Genomic DNA, 22,645 nt, shown 5'->3' on the forward strand with positions numbered 1-22,645 from the left:
TTAAAAAGGGAATTCGATGGATGAACCATGATTTACAAGCGAATTGAGATCTTGCATGTGTTGCAGAAAGGATTTAGCCCGGATGGGTAATTCGCGATCTCAATTATGAAAAAGGATCTAGCCTGGACGGGTGTTCCTTGAATGATCAAGCCTCCCGAAAAATATGTGTGCATTATGGATTTAGCCTGGACGGTAATCCGATTAGGGTCTGAATTTAGCCTGGACTGGTAATTCAGATCCGAGCTTATTAAGGGTGTTTGTCGCTATAAGGGATTTAGCTTGGATTGGTAATCTCGACATCATCTTATGAGTTCATGATATGGGGGATTTAGCTGGACTGGTAATCCTGCCATATGATGTGAGGTTCACGGGAGTGCATATATGTGAAATGATCATTCATAAGAATTGACGGATAATGGGTATTCCATCGAGATTTCCTAGAAAATCAAAGTGATTAATATGATGTACACCAATAAGATGATGAATGATGAGCTCATCTACATAAATTACATGATGCTTTGTTATGTGACTAACTCATTGATTGAGTGCATGTGATAGGGAATCATTTCATAATTGATGATTTCATGATTTAAATATAGATCTATGCTAATTACCCAGTAAGTTTACTTTCTGGTTATTCGAGCTTACTAAGCATGAAAATGCTTACCCCTCTCTTTTTCCCTATTCCACAGAGACGATTGAAGAGTTAACAGACTATCAACTAGACAAGCTTTGGTATAAAGACTTTGTTTGTTTTGTTCAATGGCATGTATAGTATTTTTGAGTATTTTGTTATATGTGTCATTTGATTTTCCAAATGAAGATATGTAAAATATGTTTATCTCTTTGTATATGGCTACGAAAATTGGCTTAAATGAAGTGGACTATGACCTACGAATTTATGCATGGTTTTATTTACAAGTGATGGGTCGTTACCAATTGGCAATGAGTCACATGGATGAGCCAATTTCGGATGAATTAAAGTGGCATAGGAACCCATAAACACTAAATAGAAAATAACCTATCATGTATGAAACCAATGATATGAGGTTTCCATACATCTAGTTTAATCAAGATTAATTAGAAGTGTATAATTATGTTTTACTTTGAATTTGGTAACCACTAAGCACAAGTAGTAGAAAGAGGTGACTAAAGGCTTGGAAAATAGCCCATTAGAGTCCACATGGTTAGACACACGAGCGTGTGTCTAGGCCGTGTGTGGCACACGGTTCCCTCCCATGGGCGTGTGCTATGGCCGTGTGTCCCCTACACTTAAAATTTTAGCTCAAAGTCGTACATGGGTAGGCTACACGGTCGTGCACCATTGCCATGTTAAAAGGACAGTATCGTCCACGGGCAGGCAGCACGAGTGTGTGCCATGGCCGTGTTGATAAGTCAGTGTTGCCCACAGCTAAAGGGCATGGGCGTGCCCCAAGTCACACGGGTGTGTGTGTCCACACGGCCCACCTACACGGGCGTGTGACACTTTATGATAAGGAAAAATTTCCTAAGGAGCCCAAGGTTTATCGAACGTACCTGAATTTGTCCCGCATTGCCTCTAGGTATGTTACAGGCATCGAAGGCCTATATAAGGGACGAGTTGTTCATGGATGAAAAACTTAAAATTTGAGTAAAACTTGGTGACTCAATTTGGTACGTTTCGAAATGTAAAGTCATGGTAATGCCTCGAACCGTATCTCAGCCTCTAGTACGAGTACGGGGTGTTACACAAAAGGTTTTTAAAGGGTTGTAATGAGGCTTGGTTTAAAGGTGTGGATAAAGGCTTGAAAAGAGGGTTAGAATCAAGATTGAATTGATAAATTGCCAAACTAGAAAAATAAACAAATGCTGAATTCCATCGATCAAAATTATTTAAGAATAACATGAGCTTCTTCTCAAAATATAAAACTGTTCAAGCTCAATATCATAGAACTAAATAATAATCAATATATATATATGTGTGTGTGTGTGTATTTTTATATAAGAGAAAATAAGAAATAAATTAACAACTGAACAAAAGAACATAGTTAGGCAACTAACCATATCAAATCTCGACAAAATGGGAGTCAATAAAGCGGGAATAATTCTCAATGGATCAAAAATGAGTTATGGGTTAACATTAATGGGTAAATCAAGAACTGTGTTTTAGGCTCAAAGGGGTTCACTAAGGGTTAATTATGTAGGTAGGATTTTATGGGATAAGTGGGTTAAAACCTAAGTGCCTTTATCATCTTAGTATATCTAATCAAAGGTGTGGTCTCAACATGCATAATCGAAGCAAATTTTAGAATAACAAATCAATATTGACACACTCATAACCAATAATAAAGTGAGAAAGAAAAGTGTATGCTCTAAAGGCTCAAAATCTCACAAAATATTATGGTTTTAGATGTCAATCTTGCAAATCTCAAACTTCAAGGTAATACCTCAATTTAGGGAAACAACCTAAATTCAATTTTTAATTCTGAAAATAAACTTATCATGCTTGGTTCTTTCATGTCTTAAAATTTAAACCATCAATGCACAAATATCTATGAATTTAATCTAAAACATATCAATGATAATCACAAATCGATAAGAATTCATTCTAATAGTAATATGAGAAAATTACTTGAACAATAAGTCATAATTCAGAGATTTTCTAACAATCATATAAATAACCTCCCCACACTTAAGATGTACATTTTCCTCAATGTAAAAACAAAAATAATCACAGTAGAAACATAATATCATAAGAGAGGGAGAAAATTGAAATTGCCCTAAATATTGGATGAAATCCCCAAAATAGTGAAAAACGAAATTGTAAATGTAGATTAGTGCATGATTCTGAGCAACTTATACTAAAATAAACACAATGTTGAAGAAGATTAAAGGGTTACTAACCCGATTGGAACAACCATAATAAAATATAGTTCAAAATATAAAATCTAAAGAGGGAAAATACAATTAAACAGAAAAATAAGAAAACAAAACTAAAAATAAAAATAAAAGAAAATTAAAATAAAATAAAATAAGTGGACTCAATGGTCCTCATCATCAGACACATCGATGTCGTGAGTCATTGGCGATGGAGGGGATATATGGAGATGCTGACATATCTGTTGCAATGTCGCGTCAATACTGTCAAACCTCTGATCGGAGTACTGTCAGAAGCTAGTGACCTGCTTAGTGAGGTCTACTAAAGTAGCAATAGAAGGAATAGGTTGGTGACTCGAAGGTGGAGGCGGTGGTGGGTCCTCGTGATAGGGAGGAACATGATTAGTGAAGTCTTCGGGTTCATTCTAAGCGTCAGAATGAAACAATCGATATTGAGGGGGAATCCACTCCACGATGCCGCTCGAGTATCCTCATCTGTATCATGCTCAAGATTCCCAGAAGGGATATCTGGTTGACTAGTGTGAGTGTAGAGGACTGCTTTGGTGTGTCGAAGAGATCGAAGTGTCGAGCGAGGAGAGTCACATGAGGGCCTAAACAGATGGGGCCCTTCCAGTCGCAGTCAGTCTGATGGCGGAAGGCTAGAGCAATGAAGTATGCCAAATCAAATATATGCCCGTGCGCTATGGTCTATAGGAAATAAGTGTCATGAGTGCTAACGACTTTGGTGCTCTCTTTTCGAACTACTAAAGTGTGAGCCAAAAGTGCGTGAATGTACCGTAAGGCCGGAGAGAGAGAAGTTGCCTTCGAGCGACTCACGTTATAAAGCATCTGGCTACCTGTAAGATCGGCCCAACAATATGATGACGAGTGATGGATATGTTGATGAAGTCAAAGGAAGTGCTCGATGCTCATAAATTCCTCTGTGTAAAGTCCCATAGCAGCATCGAACTCGGGGACACTTATGTGGCACACCAAAACTTCAAGGCAAAAAATGATGGTACCTGGCTCGTCATGGGTGGTCATGACTTGTTGTACAAGAAATGTCACGCAGAACTCCAAGGTAAGCTCCATATAGGTGGGCTCGATGATGTCGAAGAATCTGTCGCATGAAGCTGTGGCGATAATGGTGTGCACGCCATTAGTTAGTCGGACTTGCTCCAACACGGCCCAATCAATGCAGCAGCCTAGGCTGAGTGGTCGTACTCGATGGAGCTGATATAAATCCTCCTGGAGGCCAGCTACAAACCGAAGGTAGAGGTGGCAGGCCTCGGCGAAAGCGCTCATTGAGGAAGTTGTGCTGGGACCTTTCCGCTTTTTCGAAGCGGGGACAGCGGCCTTAGTCTTGCCTCGTGTGTTCGTCATAATGAATCTGCAATAAAGCAATCAAGAAAAATTAAAATGAACGAACAAACATAAAAGAGGCATGTTGATAAGAAACCAAAATCTAAGTTAAGCTCAATTAATAGGGAAATTGAATTTTTAACATGATAAAACTGAATGCTAATACCAAACAAAAATTAATGTAGTATAAATAATTAAACTGATATGAATCAATAATAAAATAAATAATGAGAACTAGCAAGAAAAGAATAAACAATGAAATCCATCATTAGTATTAAGCATCAACTAAATCAATCCAATAACTAAATCAAGAACCATCCCAAAATCCATTAGTAGAAGCAAAGAAATAAACAAGAATGAATAAATCAATAAAGCAATAATAATTAGTAAAACTAATAAAATAAAGAAATAATAAAGAAATAATAATAATAATAATAATACAAGGGTAAAGGAAATGTAACTGACGGTGGTAGTTTATGGACGGCGACGGTGGAATGAGGGACGGTGGCCGAGCGGTGGGGGTTTGGGTCTTGCGCCGATGGTGTGAGACTGGGGGAAAAGAAAGAAGGTCAAGAGAAACGGAATGGGGAAAAGAAATGGGAAGAGAGATGAGAGAGGAAGGGGGTTCGGTTGGGTGTGCGTGAAGGTCGGGGTTGAGAGGGGAATGGATAGGGTGACTGGTCAGGGGGTGGACAGACGATTAGAGGGGAGAGGAATGAGTGACGTGACCAATGAGGGGGCAAGGGTTGTGGGCGGTTGTGGTGTTGAAAAGAGGAGGAAAATGGGAGAAAAGAAAAGAAATAGAAGCGATGGGCGAGGGTAGAGCAGATGACGACGGAATGAGGCGACTGTGGCCGGAATGAGGGAAAGAGATAGGAGCGGCGGCTAAGGTTAGGTAGGAGAAGAAGAAAAAAAATATAAAAATAAAAGGAAATTAGGGAATTAAAAGGGGGACACGATCGTGTGAGGCCTGTGTTGGGCCACACGGCCATGTCACACGCCCGTTTGGCCTCTGTTTAGCCCGTGTCCGATAAATATTTTAACCTAGTCTTTACACAGTCTCGAGCACGCTTGTGTGTTCAGGCCATGTGGTCCAAACGACCATATGGCACCTCCTTCGCTTCTCTCACACCCGTGTGTCATCCCACACACCCGTGTGGCTCAATCTTGTCTTGCACATGGCTGTGTGCCTTGCCCGTGTAACTCTTTGAATTGTTTGAAAATTGAACATTTTAGCTCCAGGTTTCACACAGCCTAGGACACGCCCGTGTGGAATATTTTAACCTATGTCTCTGTCGATTTTTGAAAAAATTGAGCTCCAGGATCCACACGGCCTAGAACACACCTGTGTGTCTAGGCCCTATGGGTTACACGGCTGTGTTGCCAGGCCGTGTAACTCACTGTCAATTTTCTTCAAATTTTAAAACTAAGTCATAGAATCCACATGGCCAAAGACATGCCCGTGTGTCCAGGCCGTGTGTGTCACACGGCCAAGGACACGCCCGTGTGTGTCACACGGCCAAGTACACGCCCATGTGTCCAGGCTGTGTGGGTTACATGGCCATGTCGCCAAGCTATGTAACTCACTGTCGAGCCCTTGTTAGTGCACTCGGCCTGGGACACGCCCGTTTGTCTAGGCCATGTGGGTCAAAAAACAAACTTCCATTATTTTTAAAAATACTATGAAATAAAAATAAGGAAATTAGTAGTGTTAACATTCGAGTTGCCTCCCAAGAAGCGCATATTAAAATCTAAGCTAGACTTATTTTGTGTACACAATTACGAAGGTTCATGGAGCTGAAGCTCCTCTCTATCATTTTTAAAATTCTCACCACTATACAGTTTATGTCGATGACCGTTTACCTTGAATGTGCCATATTCCAGATGAGTTACCTCTATCGTACTGTATGGGAAAATGGTTTGTACTATGCATGGACCTGACCATCTTGATTTCAGCTTTCCAAGAAACAACCTGAGCTTTGAATTATATAAAAGGACAAGATCTTCTGCTGCAAATTTTTTGGGCTGCTCCAAACGAGTATCATGGTGTCACTTTGTCGTTTCTTTATATAATCTCTATTTCTCATAAGCATTCGTTCGCCATTCATCTAACTCATTTAGTTGCATCAATCTCTTCTCACCTGCAAGTTTAAGATCATAGTTTAGGAATTTTATAGCCTAGAGTGCTTTGTGTTCTAATTCAAACGGTAAATGACAACTTTTTCCATAAACAAGTTTGTAAAGAGATGTTCCTATGGGAGTTTTAAAAGCAGTTCTATAGGCCCATAAAGTGTCATCTACTTTTATCGCCCAATCCTTCCTATTGGACTCTACGGTTTTCTCTAGGATACGTTTGAGCTCTCGATTTGCAACTTCAACTTGTCCACTAGTTTGAGAGTGATAAGGGTAGCTGTCCTATAATGTACTCCATACTTCTTAAGGACTTTATCAAATTGAACGTTACAAAAATGCGTACCCCTATCGCTAATAATTGCTCTAGGTGTTCCTAATCGAGAAAAGAGATTCTTGAGAAATCTAACTACCACTCTAGCATCATTGGTAGGTAAAGCTTGAGCTTCTACCCATTTTGACATATAATCAACCACTACTAGGATGTATTTGTTACCAAAAAAACTAGAAAATGGGCCCATAAAATCAATGCCCTATACATCAAATATTTCACATGAGAGTATATAAGTTTGAGGCATTTATCACAAGAAGTAACATACCTGTTTGTGTCCTTGAACAGTGTGGGCCAATAAAAACCTGATTCAAGTGTTTTATGTGTTGTCCTAGTCCCACTGTAATGTCTTCCTATTGGTCCTGAGTGGTAGTGTTTCTAGATTTTACTCACTTTTGATTTTGTAACATATCTTCAAATTACTTGATCTGCACATACACGGAAAAGAAAAGGATCCTCCCAAAAATAAATTTTCACATCGCAAAAAATCGCTTCTTTTGATGATGTGTCAACACTTTTGGTAGGATGTTAGCAACTAGGTAATTTGCAATATCCGCAAACCAATGGACTTTAGAGTCAGTTATAACCAGGAGTTGTTCCTTAGGAAACAAGTCATTTATCTCATTCTCATCAAGCTCCTCAAGATGTGAATTCTCTAGCCTGGAAAGGTGATCTGCTGCAAGATTTTCGACTCCATTCTTATCCTGGATTTCTAAATTGAACTCCTGCAATAGTAAAATCTATCTTATAAGTCGAGGTTTTGCATCTAATTTAGTAAGGAGATAACGAAGACTTGAATGGTCAATGTAAATGAAAACTTTAGATAATATCAAATATGGTCTAAATTTATCGAATGCAAAACCACAACTAGCAATTCTTTTTCTATAGTACTGTAGTTTTCTTGTGCGTCTGTCAACGTCTTGCTAGCATAATAAATTGGTTGGAAATGCTTGTCTCTTCACTGTCCAAGAACTGCACCTACTACAAAATCACTCACATCACACATTAGTTCAAAGGGTAAATTCCACTCAAGTGCAACTACGATCGGAGCATTAATTAATTTTTCTTTAAGAGTATTAAATGCTTCTAAACATTCCTGACTAAAATCGAAAGGCACATCTTTTTCTAGCAAATTTGTTAGAGGCTTAGCTATTTTAGAAAACTCTTTATTAAATCTTCTATAGAACCCAGCATGTCCTAAAAAGCTTCGAAAAGCCTTAACTGAACTAGGGGGAGGTAATGTCTCATTGGTTTCAATTTTGCTCTATCAACCTCAAAACTAGAAATTTTATGGCATAAAACAATCCCTTCTTGAACCATGAAGTGACATTTTTTCCAATTAAGTACAAGGTTTGTTTTCGCACATCTCATTAGAACTCGTTTTAAATTTTTAAGACAAAGATGGAAAGAATTACCGAATACCGAGAAGTCGTCCATAAAAACCTCTATATTGTCTTCTACGAGTTCATAAAAAATGGCCAACATGAAGCGCTGAAAAGTAGCAAGAGCATTACATAATCCAAAAGGCATTCTTCGGTAAGCAAAGGTACGATATGGACATGTAAATGTGATTTTTTCTTGGTCCTCAGGAGCTATCAGGATTTGAAAATAGCCAGAGAGTCCATCTAAGAAGGAATAATACATATGCCCAGATAACCTTTCCAATATTTGATCAATGAAAGGTAAAGGAAAGTGATATTTTCTCGTGGCACCATTCAACTTCCTGTAGTCAATGCAAACTCTCCATCCCGTAACTATTTTTGTTGGAATCAACTCTTTCTTCTCGTTTGCTACAACAGTCATCATGCCTCCCTTCTTAGGAACAATCTGCACAGGACTCACCCAAGTACTGTCAGAAATAAGATAAATAACTCTGGCATCTAGAAGTTTAATTACCTCAGCCTTAATGACTTCTTTCATGCTAGGATTCAATCGTCTTTGAGCTTTCACACATGGTTTGTACTCATCCTCCATTAAAATTTTAAGTATGCAAAAAGAATGACTGATCCCTCTAATGTCAGAAATCTTCCAAGCTATAGCCCTTTTATGCTCCTTCAATACTTGTAATAATTCATCTTTCTCATTTGGCTGCAAATCTGAAGCAATAATCACTAATAATGTAGAATTATTTCCAAGGAATTCATACTCTAAGTGATTTGGTAATTACTTCAGTTCCAATTTAGAAGGTTCTTCAATAGAGGGTTTTAATTTTAATTCATCGTTTACCTCAATACCCTCATAATTCTTCTGTCTTAGTGAAGACTCATTAGAATTTAAATTGATTTTTGTCTCACCTATCACAGCAGTATCATCATCTACCTCCTCTCCTTGGACAAGACACAATTCCAACTTGTCCTTATGAACAATTTCCTAGAAAGAGTCTTGAACAACATGGTCAATAGAATCGATAAAATAACAGGAATCATCTTGTTCTTTAGAGAATCACATGGTATCATAGATTTTAAAAATAATCTCTTTGTCACCTACCCTAAGCACAAGTTTACAGTCACCCACATCAATAACAGCCCTAGCAGTGGCTAAAAATGGGCGACCTAAAATTAAAGCTACCTCAACTTCCTTATCCATGTCAAGCACAACAAAATCAACAGGAAATATGAATTTATCTACTTTTACAAGGACATCTTCAATAATACCCCTAGGATATTTAACAGATTTATCAGCAAATTGAATTATCATCCTAGTGGGTTTTGGTTCCCCAAGACCAAACTGCTTGAACATTTTATAAGGCATCAAATTTATGCTAGCACCTAAATCAGCTAATGCTTTCTCAATATTTAAGCTACCAATAAAAAGGGAATAGTAAAACTTCATAGATATTTCAGCTTGGTTGGTAGATTATTTTGAAGAATAACTAAACATTACTCATTGAGTTTCACAGTAGACAACCCTTAAAACTTCATTTTATTTGTTAAAAGCTCTTTCAAAAATTTTGCATACATGGTCATGTGTGAAATAGCTTCAACAAAAGGTAAGTTAATATGCAATTGTTTAAAAAGTTTAAGAAATTTACCGAATTGTGCATCCATGCGGTCTTTCTTCAACTTTTCCAGATATCAAATTAGTGGTTTACATTTTTTAAGTACTGGTGTTTCACTACTTCAAGTTTTACTCCTTCACCATTTTCTTTATCAGATTCCTATTGTAGCTTCTTCTTAGGTTTAGTCAACACTTTCCCATTCCTTAATGTAACTGCTTTCACATGCTCTTTTGGGTTGGGTTCAATGTTACTAGGCAAACTACCTTGCTGCCTTTCTAAAACTAATTTAGCAAGCTATCCAATTTGATTTTCAAGCTCATGAATCGATGCTTGCTAATTTTTCAAAGCTATCTCGGTGTTTTGAAAATGAGTCTCTGACACTGAAATAAATTTTACCAACATCTCTTTAATGTTTGGTTTCTTTTCTTGCTGATAAAGTTATTGTAGAGAGCTTGGAGGGGGTTGTGGCCTTTGATTTCCTTGACTACCCCATGAAAAATTTGGGTGGTTCCTCCATCCTGCACTATAGTTGTTACTATAAAGAATATTTTGAGGTCTAGAATTATTACCCATATAATTTAATTGCTCATTCTTCATGCTAGGACCGTAGGGTAAATATTCTGAATTATTCATTCCACCTCCATTTGTGTCGCATTGCATCACCGGATGTACCTACATAGAAACACATAAACCATCAATTTTTTTATTCAAGAGTTCTACCTGGTTGACAACATGGTGACCACATCTAAGTTAAAAACACCGGCTGCTTTTATGGGCTTCATCCTCATAACTTGTCACTGATAATTTGTGATATCCTGAATTAAGGACTAAATGGAATAGTGGTTTCGAAACCACAATTCTGAAGAAGAAAAATTTATTCCGATTATTTTTTATAATTCATTAAGTGATTAGATGCATGTGTTAGAATATCGATAGAAAATTTCATGAATTGCATGTCTAATTTGCCTATTAGGACTTAATTGCAAAAGTTGATAAATATGAGTTTTAGATGTTAAAGGATTTAATTGAAGAGCATAATTGAAGTAGAGGTCCTTAAATGGTAATTATACCATTAGGTTTTCATGGATAAAAGTGGACATTCATAAGTAGAAATAACCAAAGTTTTTAATGAAGGGTATTTTAGTCATTTGGTAATTAAAAGATTAAAAAAAAGAAAATGATGGAAAAATATGTCCATCTTCTTCATTAGGACAAAATTTCAAGGGTTCTCCATAGCTAGGGTTTGTTTCAAGATTCCAAGCTCCATAGTAAGTGATTCCAAGCCCCGTTTTTAATGTTCTTTACGTTTTTAGAGTCTTGGTAACTTGATTTAGCTTATTCTAGCAATAATTTAACCTAGGGCTTATATTTGGAAAAATACCCAGGTGAACTAACATTCGGCTACTATGAGCCTCGTTCAAAATCATCAGAATTTTTGAACCTCAAACAATCATTGCTATCAACCAAAAACTCTGAATTCTCTTTCGAAACACATAGTGCTAGTTTTGCAATTAAATCATCATCACCTTTTTGAGCTTCACGGATTTGTTGCATCAATAACAGTTTTGCTTTTAACTCCACTAATAACACATCATTAGTGGACATAGACAGGTGCACATTCATTGCTCGCAAAACAAACAGTGATTTGCGGCTTAAAGCATCAGCAACCACGTTAGCCTTTCCCGGATGGTAATCAATGACAAGTTCATAATCTTTCAATAATTCTAGCCAACGTCTTTGCCTCAAATTTAAATCTCTTTGAGTCATCAAGTATTTGAGGCTTTTGTGATTGGAATACACATGGCATTTTTCCCCGAACAAGTAGTGGCGCCAAATTTTCAAAGCAAAAAAATTACCAGCTAACTCGAGATCATCAGTCGGATAGTTTTTCTCATGTGGCTTCAATTTTCTCGAAGTGTACGCTACAACTCTACCCTCTTGCATCAACACACAGCCCAAACCATTCAGAGATGCATCACTGTAGATCACAAATTCTTTACCAGATTCTGGCTGAACCAACACTGGAGCTTCTGTCAAACGAGTTTTTAATTGATCAAAACTTTTCTGGCACTTTTCTGACCACTCAAATTTGATGTCTTTTTGAAGCAACTTTGTCATCGGTGTTGCTATCATCAAGAAACCTTTCACAAATCGTCTGTAGTACCCAGCAAGTCCCAAAAAACTTCAAACTTCTGAAACATTTCTCGGAGGCTTCCAATCGAGTATAGCTGAAATTTTACTCGGATCAACTCAGATACCTGATGCAAATACAACATGCCCCAAAAAGCTGACTTCTCTCAACCAGAATTCACATTTACTGAACTTCGCATATAATTTCCTGTCTCGCAAAATCTGCAATACTAACTTCAAGTGCTCGGCATGTTCAGTTTCATCGCGTGAATAGATCAAAATGTCATCTATAAACACGACTACAAACCGATCCAAATACTATCTGAAAATCTGATTCATTAGATCCATAAAAATTGCAGGGGCATTAGTAAGCCCAAACGGCATCACTAAGAACTTGTAGTGTCCGTACCTCGTTCTAAAAGCAGTTTTAGGCACATCAGAGTCTCTAACTCGCAACTGATAATAACCCGATCTCAAGTCTATCTTCGAAAATACTGAGCCTCCTTTTAGTTGATCAAACAAATCATCGATTCGCGGCAACGGATATTTATTCTTTACTGTTACTTTATTAAGTTGAAGATAATTAATACACATTCTCATAGTTCCGTCTTTCTTTTTCACAAACAATACTGGCGCACCCCAGGGAAAAAACTTGGTCGAGCAAAACCTCTATCTGTCAACTCTTGCAACTGAGGTTTCAATTCTTTTAGTTTGGTTGGTGCCATACGATACATAGCTATTGAAATCGGTGTAGTCCTTGGTACAAGTTCAATACCAAACTCTACCTCCCGAACAGGGGGTATTCCAGGTAATTCTTCGAGGAAGACATCCGGATATTCACAAACCACGGGCACAGTCTCAAGTTTCTTTTCTGATTCTTTACTATCCAATATGTACGCAAGATATGCTTCATACCCCTTTTTCACATATTTCTAAGCCAACATCGAGGATATTACTACCGGTAATCCATTCAAATCGGTAGACTCAACTCAAATTATCTCATTATTTGAACATTTCAAATCAATTGTCTTTCGCTTTGCAATTCACTACTGCATCATGCACAGTTAACCAATCCATACCGAGAATGATATCAAACTCGTCAAACGGTAATAACATTAAATTAGCCAGAAAGCAAGAATCTCGGATCATCAGGGGACATTTCTTACATACTTTGTCAACTAGCACATAACGGCCCAAAGGATTCGACACCCGAATCACAAACTCAGTAGACTCAATAGGTAGAGTCTTACTGGATGCCAAAGTTTTACATACATATGAATGAGTAGAACTGAGGTCGATCAAAGCATTCACATCAGTATCAAAAAGAGTAAAAGTACCGATAATAACATCTGGTGAAGAAGCATCCTCGCGTGCTCGTATAGCATAGGCTCTGGCAGGAGCACGAGCCTCAGAACGTACAGCAATATCTTTGGTCCCTCTTTGATTTCCACTAGCATTACCCGTATGTCTAGGTGGTCTACCTCGTGTTGCAGTGTTACTAGGTCTCCCACTCGGCTCAGTGTTCTGTTCAGCTAATGTCGGACAGTCTCTGATAAAGTGATCATCTGATCCACACTTGAAACAAGAGCGGTCATGAAATCTATAGCTTCCTGAATGACATTTACCACAATGTTTGCACTCAGATCTGTCCTAACGATCATTGCCGACACTGGCAACAGAGGTGGCTCGCTTACTCACAGGGGGTCGATCACGGTCCCGTCTGGAAAAACCCGAAGTATTCTTAAATCAGCCTGAGTTATCTCTAAATTTCTTCAATTACTGATGAAAGGATTTTTGCGAAGATCTTTTACAGAACTCTCTAGCTCCATCATCACCTTTTCTTTTCTCTTTACCGAGCTCTTCGGCTTTGCAAGCTTGCTTGACAAGCACTACAAACTCTTTGATTTCCAAAATACCAACAATTTGATGTCTTCATTCAACCCGTCCTTAAGTGTTTACACATGATAGCCTCAGAAGAAACATATTCTCGAGCATATCTACTAAGTTTGACAAACTTTCGCTCGTAATCGGTAACTGTCATAGATCCCTGTTTGAGCTTGAGAAATTCTTTTTGTTTCTGATCGATGAATCTTTGACTGATATATTTCTTGCGGAACTCAATTTGAAAGAATTCCCAAGTAACCCGTTCTCTCGGTACAACTAAAATCAAGGTATTCCACCAATAGTAGGCAGAATCACGTAACAGATATATAGCACATTCACTCATCGGGTGTACACAATAATTCATCAAACACTTTATGGATTTTTACCTTAATTTGGGATTTTTTATCATTGCTTATGATTTATATTCATTAGGGGTAGGGAAACATGGGTTTTGAAAAGTTACAAATGCTTTATTTCAAAACACCTACCACTACGCAAACCGTTTTAAAAGCTTTTGCAAATTATAACGACTTGTAAATAAATGGATAATGATTTGGAAACAAATAACTTGATTTTAGAGATTATATAAGATAACAAAAATGGTTTAAATAGGGAAATGGTTTATCAACGACTTAGTTTTCAAAAGCACTTTCATGTAACATCACCAGATTCAACCATAATGTCTGTGCCGGGTTTGGGGTGTTACATTTAATGGTATCAAAGTCAGGTTGCAAAACTCGACTGTAGATTTGGGTTTTAAAACTTGAATTTCTAAAAGAACTACTTTCAAATGATTTGAAACATTTTGCAATATTTTACTGAATGTGTGGTACACCGAGTCTCCAGTGCCGATCCTGTAAGTTTTCTGTGACTATTATGCATTTTGATTAAAATACTATAGATAGTAAACACTGAGACTATTATAGATGGCATACTGTATCGAAAATACTTTAGTAGTGCACACTGAGACTATAGTAAAACTATAGTGAGACTGCGATCTAAGAAAACGATCTTCGAATTACCAATACCATTTTCCATAAAATATCTATTAACAATCACTGGAACTGTAAATTGATGCATAGAATTATTAATACAGATAAAACACAATTCGACAATGAGCACTAGAGGTACTCATGGACGGGGTACAAGAGGCCGTGGTGGAGGTCGTATAGGTGCTCAAGCTGGGTCTTCGTCATCTGGTCACATACTTAATTTGGAAACCAGGGAGACGCCAGCTTCACCTGTGACTGAGACTGGTCTCATGATTGTGCAGTTGGGGATGATGCGCTATCCCAAGCCATGTTACAGATTCTAGAGAGGGTCGCTGGGCCTAATACTGGTACTGTAGGCCGAGGGTCGGTTACAGAATGACTCTGGTCTAGTGGAGCTGAGATTTTCAGGGGTACTGCTAGAGTTGCCCCTAATGTGGCTGAGTACTGGATAGAGGCCACAGAGCAAATTATGGACGACTTAGACTACACCCCCGAGTAGAAATTAAAGGGTACTGTATCGTTACTATGTGATGAGGCATATTAGTGGTGGCTTATAGTTAAAGAGGGCACTCAGCCCGATCGACTGTCCTGAGAGATTTTCAAGACCCCTTTCCAGGGGAAGTATGTGGGTGCCAGTTATGTGGGTGCCCGTCGAGGAGAGTTCCTGAATCTGACATAAGGAGATAGACTAGTGGCCGAGTATGAGGCTAAATTTCTACGACTAAGCCGCTATGCGCGAGGTTGGTGGCGACTAAATACGAGTGATGTGTTCGATTCAAAGATATCCTTAGGGATAATCTGAGGGTTCTGATAGCTCCATAGAGGGAGTGAGACTTTGCTGCTTTGGTTGATAAGACGAAGATCGCCGAGGAACTGAAGCGCACTGAGTACCAGAACTATGAGAAAGAGAGAACAAGAGGGATTTGTAGCCCTCGAGCTCCTTTCTGAGGCCTAAGAAAAAGGCCAGAGTTGATGGGCCGATTAAAGTTGGGGCCCTGTTCTACTATTAGATAGCAGGCTTGCGCAGATTATCCAATACGCCATAAAGGCGAGTGCTGGAAAAGGACTAGGGCATGTTTGAGGTGCGGATCATTGGAGCACCGTATCAGAGAGTGTCCGCAGAGGCCCAATCAGGTGTAAGCTCCAGGTTTGGGTACAACACAGCCACCGAGGGGTGTTAAGCAGCCACCGAGTTGTCGTGGTCAGGCTAGAGGTGGGAATGGTTTGAGCCGTGGTCAGATAGCACCGGTCAGGGGTGCTGGACATACTGAGGCGAGGTAGCCGACTCTAGTTTATGCTGCACGTCACTGAGAGGATGGAGATGCTTTGAATGTTATGATGGGTACGTTCTTTATCTATGATTTACCGTATACTGCACTGTTAGATATAGGATCTACTCACTTCTATATAACTTCTACTGTGTCTGAGACTCTGGGTATCTTGGTTGAGAGCACTACGAGTGAGGTTATTGTACTGAGTTTATTAGGGCAGTCGGTAAGGGTAAATAAACTGTTTAGAGATGTTCCTTTGGAGGTTCAAGGGGTTATCTTTTTGGCAGATTTGATGGAACTTCCTTTTGGAGAGTTTGATTTAATACTGGGAATGGACTGGCTGGTTAAACAGCAAGTCAGCTTGGATTGTGCCACTAAACAGATTGTACTGAGAACTGTAGAGGATAATGAGGTAGTTGTAATTGGGGAACGTCGGAACTATTTGTCGAATGTGATCTCTGCACTAAAGGCGAAAAGGTTGGTTTATGAGGGGTTTGAGGCATATTTGGCTTACATCAGTGTTTCAGATTCTGGGGTTTCTTCTATTAAAGATATCAGAATAGTTAAAGCCTTTCCGGACGTCTTTCCTGATGAGTTACTTAGGTTACCTCCAAACTGTGATGTTGAGTTTGGGATTGAGCTTCTACCTGGTATAGCTCTAGTGTCCATCGCCTCCTATAGAATGGCACCGAAGGAGCTTGTGGAGCTTAAAGCTTAGATTCAAGAATTATTAGATCGTGGGTTCATCCACCCTAGTATGTCTCCGTAGGGAGCACTAGTTTTGTTTGTGAAAAAGAAGGATGGATCCATGTGTATGTGCATCGATTATCGGTAACTGAATAAACTGACCATTAAGAATAAGTACCCCCTACCAAGGATAGATGATCTATTTGACCAATTTCGAGGAGCTGCAGTTTTCTCCAAAATTGATCTCTGATCTAAGTACCATCAACTGAGGGTTGAAGAGACTGATGTATACAAGAAAACGTTTAGGACTCGCTATGGTCATTACGAGTTCTTAGTGATGCAATTTGGACTGATGAATGAACCAATAGCTTTTATAGATCTGATGAACCGAGTGTTCTAACCCTATTTGGATCAGTTCATGGTGGTTTTTATTAATGACATTCTGGTGTATTCAGGAACCGAGGATGAACATGATGAACATCTCCGAGTAGTTTTGAATATTCTGAGGGAGAAACAATTGTACGCCAAGTTTAGTAAATGTGAGTTCTTAGTACGAGAGGTAACATTTTTAGGTCACGTGGTATCTGCTGAAGGGATTAGGGTTGATCCTCGAAAGATTGAAGCTATTTTAGGGTGGAAGCAACCTAAGACTATATATGAGATCCATGATTGCAGCACCTTTAACTATTTTAGGGACTGGTAGGGTATTATCGATGATTTGTAGAGGGGTTTTCGCTGATTGCAGCACCTTTAACTAAGCTGCTACGTAAGGGAGTACCATTTAACTAGACTAACGAGTAGCAAGAGAGCTTCGAAAAGCTCAAGAAGGTATTAACTGAGGCCCCTGTTTTGATACAGGCAGTGGCTGGGAAAGAGTTTACTGTTTTCAGCAATGCACCACATGTCGGTTTTGGATGTGTGTTGATGCAAGAGGGTAAGGTGGTAACGTACGTGTCTCATTAGCATAAAACTCACGAGGCAAATTATCCGACGCATGACTTGGAGTTGGCCGTTGTAGTACTCACACTGAAAATTTGGAGGCATTACCTGTATGGTGAGAAGTGTATTATTTACACTGATCACAAGAGCCTCAAGTACCTCCTCACTTAGAAGGAGCTAAATCTTAAGCAGCATAGATGGATTGAGTTGCTTAAGGATTATGACTGTTCAATTGAATACCACCCTGGTAAGGTTAATGTGGTGGCCGACTCACTGAGCCGTAGAGCTATGATTGATCTGAGAACGATCATCTCAGTTTATTTGATGATGGTAGTCTATTGGCCAAACTTCAGGTTAAACCAATGTGGATTGAGCAGATTAAGAGTAAAAAGTTGGAGGACGAGTCACTGGGTCTTCGATTTCAACAGATTGGGGGTGGTAATACTTCAGATTTTGAACTGAACAGCAAATGGGTACTCTGTTTCCGTGGGAGAGTCTGTGTACTGAAGGATATCAAGTTGAGGTAGTCTATACTACGAGAAGCGCATAGTAGCCCTTATGCTATGCATCCTGGTTGGAATAAGATGTACCGAGACCTTCATGAGTTATATTAGTGGCATGGACTTAAGCGAGAGGTTACTAACTCCGTAGGTAAATGTCTGACTTGCCAGCAGTTAAAGCTGAGCATTAGTTACCTTAGGGTTTGTTGCAACCAATTAAGATTCCACTTTGGAAATGGGAGAGAGTGACTATAGACTTCGTTAGTGGGTTGCCCCTTACATCTACTAGGAAGGATTCAGTGTGGGTCATCGTAGATCGGTTGATCAAGTTTTCTCATTTCATACCAGTTCGTACTAACTACTCTCTACAGAAGCTAGCCAAGCTATATGTGTCTGAGATAGTGAGACTGCATAGGGTACCGATTGCAATAATATCTGATAGGGATCCTCGTTTTACGTTTTGGTTCTGTAAGAAGCTACATGAAGCTCTGGGTACAAGGTTGGACTTCAGTACTGCATTCTATCCTCAGACTCATGGTCAATCTGAGAGGGTGATTAAGATACTGGAGGACATGTTAAGGAGTTGCGTGATTGATTTCTCAGGTAGTTGGGAGGATTACCTACCACTCGCAGAGTTTGGTTATAATAACAGCTATCATTCTAACATTCAGATGGCACCTTACAAGGCATCATATGGTCATAGGTGTCGCAGACCTTCATGTTGGATTGAGTTAGGCGAGTGACATGTTCTGGGCCCTGATCTAGTCTCTGATACTGAGGATATAGTTAAATTGATTCGAGACCGACTGGAAGCGGTATTAGACAGGAAAAAGTCGTATGCGGATCTAAAACGTTGAGAGATTGAGTATTCTATGGGGGACTTCATATTTCTCAAGGTCTTGCTGTGGAAGAAGGTATTGAGGTTTGGAAGTAAGGGTAAGTTGAACCCTAGGTTTATTGGGTCTTATCACATACTGAAACGAGTGGGATCGGTCGTCTATCAGTTAGAGTTACCTTTAGAGTTAGATCGGATTCATGACGTGTTCCACGTTTTTATGTTGATGCGCTACCATTCTGATCCCAAGCATTTTATTTCGTTTGAGGAGATTGAGGTTAGGCCAAATCTAACTTCTGAGGAGGAACTAGTTCAGATATTAGACCGTGATGTAAATATTCTAAGGAAGAAGCATATCCCTCTGGTTATGGTTCTTTGGCGTAATCATAGCACTAAGAAGGCCACGTGGGAGCCTGAGGATGCGATGCTCCAACAGTATCCTCATCTGTTCTGGTTAGGTAAAATTTCGAGGCAAAAATTTTCTTTACGGGGGTTAGAGTTGTAACGCCCCAAAAATCCTTTATAATTATTCATGTCTGATTGTGACACAACAGTGTATCTGTTTCAGTGGTTATGTGTTCTGAGTGTCTGAAAAGTCTTAGGATCAAGCCTTAGCTTGGGCAAAAATTTTGTTTTTAATTGAGTAAACCCCTATCTTTAGCCAGTAGGCTTATAAAATATTGGAAAAACATGTTAGAATGGGCCTGCTAGTCTTGTTGTTCAGTAGATTGGCCAAGTACTGGTGGTCTTGAGTTTGAGTCCTAGTATACACAAAGGGGTGTTTTATTTTGCTACTAGTGCCTTCTGGGTGTTTTAGTCTAACCAAACTACTGAAGAGTTGTAGTGGAATTTGAATTAGGTGGTTAAGGGAGGGGTGGACAATTTTGAGGGATTTGGGGAGAAAAATATGAGAATTTAAAGATAGTGGGAGAGATGGTGCCGAACTTGAACTCTTGTTTCTCAAGATTTCAGCTTTGGGTTGTACTTCTCTCCATTTTTGTTTTCTCTTGACTATTTTCACTTCTTGGAGGCGGAATCTATGCTAAGGGTTTCTGCTATTTTTTTTCTCTTTCTTTTTCGAATTTGTTCTCCTCTACGGGATAAGTGCTCTCCCCCAAACTGTTGCTGCCGTTATCTCTCTTTTTCTCCTTTGCTCTTTTCCATTGGCTAAATATTGTTAGGTGATTCTCGACTACACCTTTTGTTTCCCTTCGGCTTTGTCCTTCCCTCGACAGACGTTTACTCCTCCACCCTTGCCGGTTCTTTATCTCCTTCGGTGTCCCTCTCTATGCCGATTTCTTTTTCCCATAGTTTCCATTCTCTTCATCTTTGTTCTTTGTCAAATTGTTGTGCCTTTGGCCTTTGCCTTTGGTTTATTTACCGATAGTTCCTTTCACGGTATGCGGTCTTAAGCTTTCGGTGAGTTTGAGTTTCGATTTGTTTCAACCTGTTCATAAGATTATTTATTAATAAGGGTTCGGTTAGATTGCAGGAGCTTAGTGATCATTCATTTTTGACGGTTTAAGTAGGTAGGGCCTCAGTTGTTCAAATGAGGTAAGTGGTTGTCGACTAAGTGATTAAATGTTTTCGATTAGGGTTATTTTAAATTTGGTTGACATGCGACTAATCGAATGTTTGTGGTTGAACTTACATTTGGAGTGCTCAAGGACTGTGTGCGCGTTTTCGTAACCAGATGTGTAATCACAACGTTGAAAATTGAATTCGAAAAAAAAGCCGAAAAGTGAGGCTGTCGACACCACACGGGCGTGTGGCCGCCCGTGTGGTAGGACGTGTGATCAATAAGGCTGGTCGTGTATGAAACATGGGTCGGACTAATTTAGGTTGTGTGGGCCACATGGGCATGTGAGAAGTTGGGACTAAGCCATGTGATCGACACGGCCAAGGCCATAAAGAGTCATGTGGGCCCACACGGGCAAACAACATGGGCTTGTGGGACCATTTTTACTGTTAAACTGCTAAGGTTGCACGGGACGCCCGAGACGACTGTGAACCTACTGTAGGGTCGATAAGTGTTCTTAGACCTCTGATTAGCTGAAATAACTGTTCTACCTTTATATGATATAAACATCTGTATGACTGTATATGAGGCATGCTGCTAAATTGTACTGAATGCATGTATAATACCATGATTTGGCATGCGATCGCATGATTCGTAACAAGTAATAAATATTTATAATGAAGATCAAACCTAGACTAACTATTATCACGATGAAAAGGCAAGCGCACCTATCGAACAATAGTATAGTAATGGCAAGACCGGGATATCGTACCCAAGGGAACCAAAAGTACTAGTAATAACTATCATTTTATTATTTAGCCGAGGAATAAAAGGGTTTGTTTATTAAACTAATTGTCTAAACTAATTAACTGGTTTAATTAAAGCAAAGAGAAAATTGGGAAAAGGACTTGAAGAAAAGCAATTGATAAAGACGACACCCAAAGAGGAATCCACCTAGATTTCACTTGTTATCTGACTCTGAACCGAACGATTTATTCACTTGACTTGATCCTTAGAGATCCCTAAGTTAAGTTATTATCCCTATTCAAGAATAATAACGTCTAATCCCTAGATTGAATAATCGAGACTAATAACCGCCAGCAGCTACGTTAATCATTTGTCTTGTCGAAGGATTCACACCATTGTAGAATTTTTGAACTTACAGCTAAAGCGGTAACCCATGGTGAGGGCACCTTCTCAGTAAGTCTTTGTATCTCTCCCACACATCATAAAGTGTTTCTAAATCCATCTGCACAAAAGAAGAGATATCATTACGCAATTTAGCCGTTTTAGCCGGCGGAAAATATTTTAGTAAAAACTTCTCGGTCATTTGTTCCCAAGTAGTGATAGACCCTCGTGGTAATGAGTTCAACCACTGTTTAGCTTTGTTTCTTAGTGAAAAGGGAAATAACTGAAGATGAATGGAATCATCAGAAATGCCATTGATTTTGAATGTATCACAAAATTCAAGAAAATTCGCCAAGTGCGTGTTTGGATCCTCATCCTGCAAACCATCAAACTGAACAAACTGTTGTATCATCTGAATTGTGTTAGATTTAGTTTGAAATTATTTGCAGCAATAGCAGGTCCAACTATACTAGACTCAGTTCCTGTTAAAGAAGGTTTAGCATAGTCATACATAGTACGCGGAGCAGGATTTGGATTAGCTGCAATTGCAGCAGGTAGCTGATTGCCTGGATTTTCGGCCATCTCGTCGGTTGGGGTTTGAGTATCATCTTCTCGCTCGTTCTCCATGTAGTGTAAACTACGCCTTATTTCTCTTTGATTTTTTCAAATTGTGCGATCGATTTCTTCATCAAAGAGTAATGGTTCTGACGGGTTTCTTCTAGTCATAAACTATAAAAACCTGCCAAGAGAGAAAAAGTAAATTAATAAATAATAAAATAAAATAAAATTTCAAGAAAAATAAATGGCTAAAGTAATAAAAATTTAGTCTTCCTAATATTCCAGTTCCCTGGTAACGGCGCCAAAAACTTGATCGCGTGATTCGTAACAAGTAATAAATATTTATAATGAAGATCAAACCTAGACTAACTATTATCACGACGAAAAGGCAAGCGCACCTATCGAACAATAGTATAATAATGGAAAGACCGGGATATCGTACCCAAGGGAACCAAAAGTACTAGTAATAACTATCTTTTTATCATTTAGCCTAGGAATAAAAGGGTTTGTTTATTAAACTAATTA

General features: G+C 39.0%; 1 non-coding gene across 1 annotated transcript; it reads left to right on the forward strand.

Annotated features, from left to right (window-relative positions):
• The first annotated feature begins 21,609 nt into the window (after nt 1-21,609).
• Nucleotides 21,610-21,716, forward strand: LOC121231759 (small nucleolar RNA R71). The gene has a single exon (XR_005929814.1). It is a non-coding gene; the product is annotated as a small nucleolar RNA R71 (small nucleolar RNA).
• The last annotated feature ends 929 nt before the right edge of the window (nt 21,717-22,645 follow it).

Source organism: Gossypium hirsutum, chromosome A06 (assembly GCF_007990345.1).
Source record: "Gossypium hirsutum isolate 1008001.06 chromosome A06, Gossypium_hirsutum_v2.1, whole genome shotgun sequence".
Classification (NCBI taxonomy): Eukaryota; Viridiplantae; Streptophyta; class Magnoliopsida; order Malvales; family Malvaceae; genus Gossypium; species Gossypium hirsutum.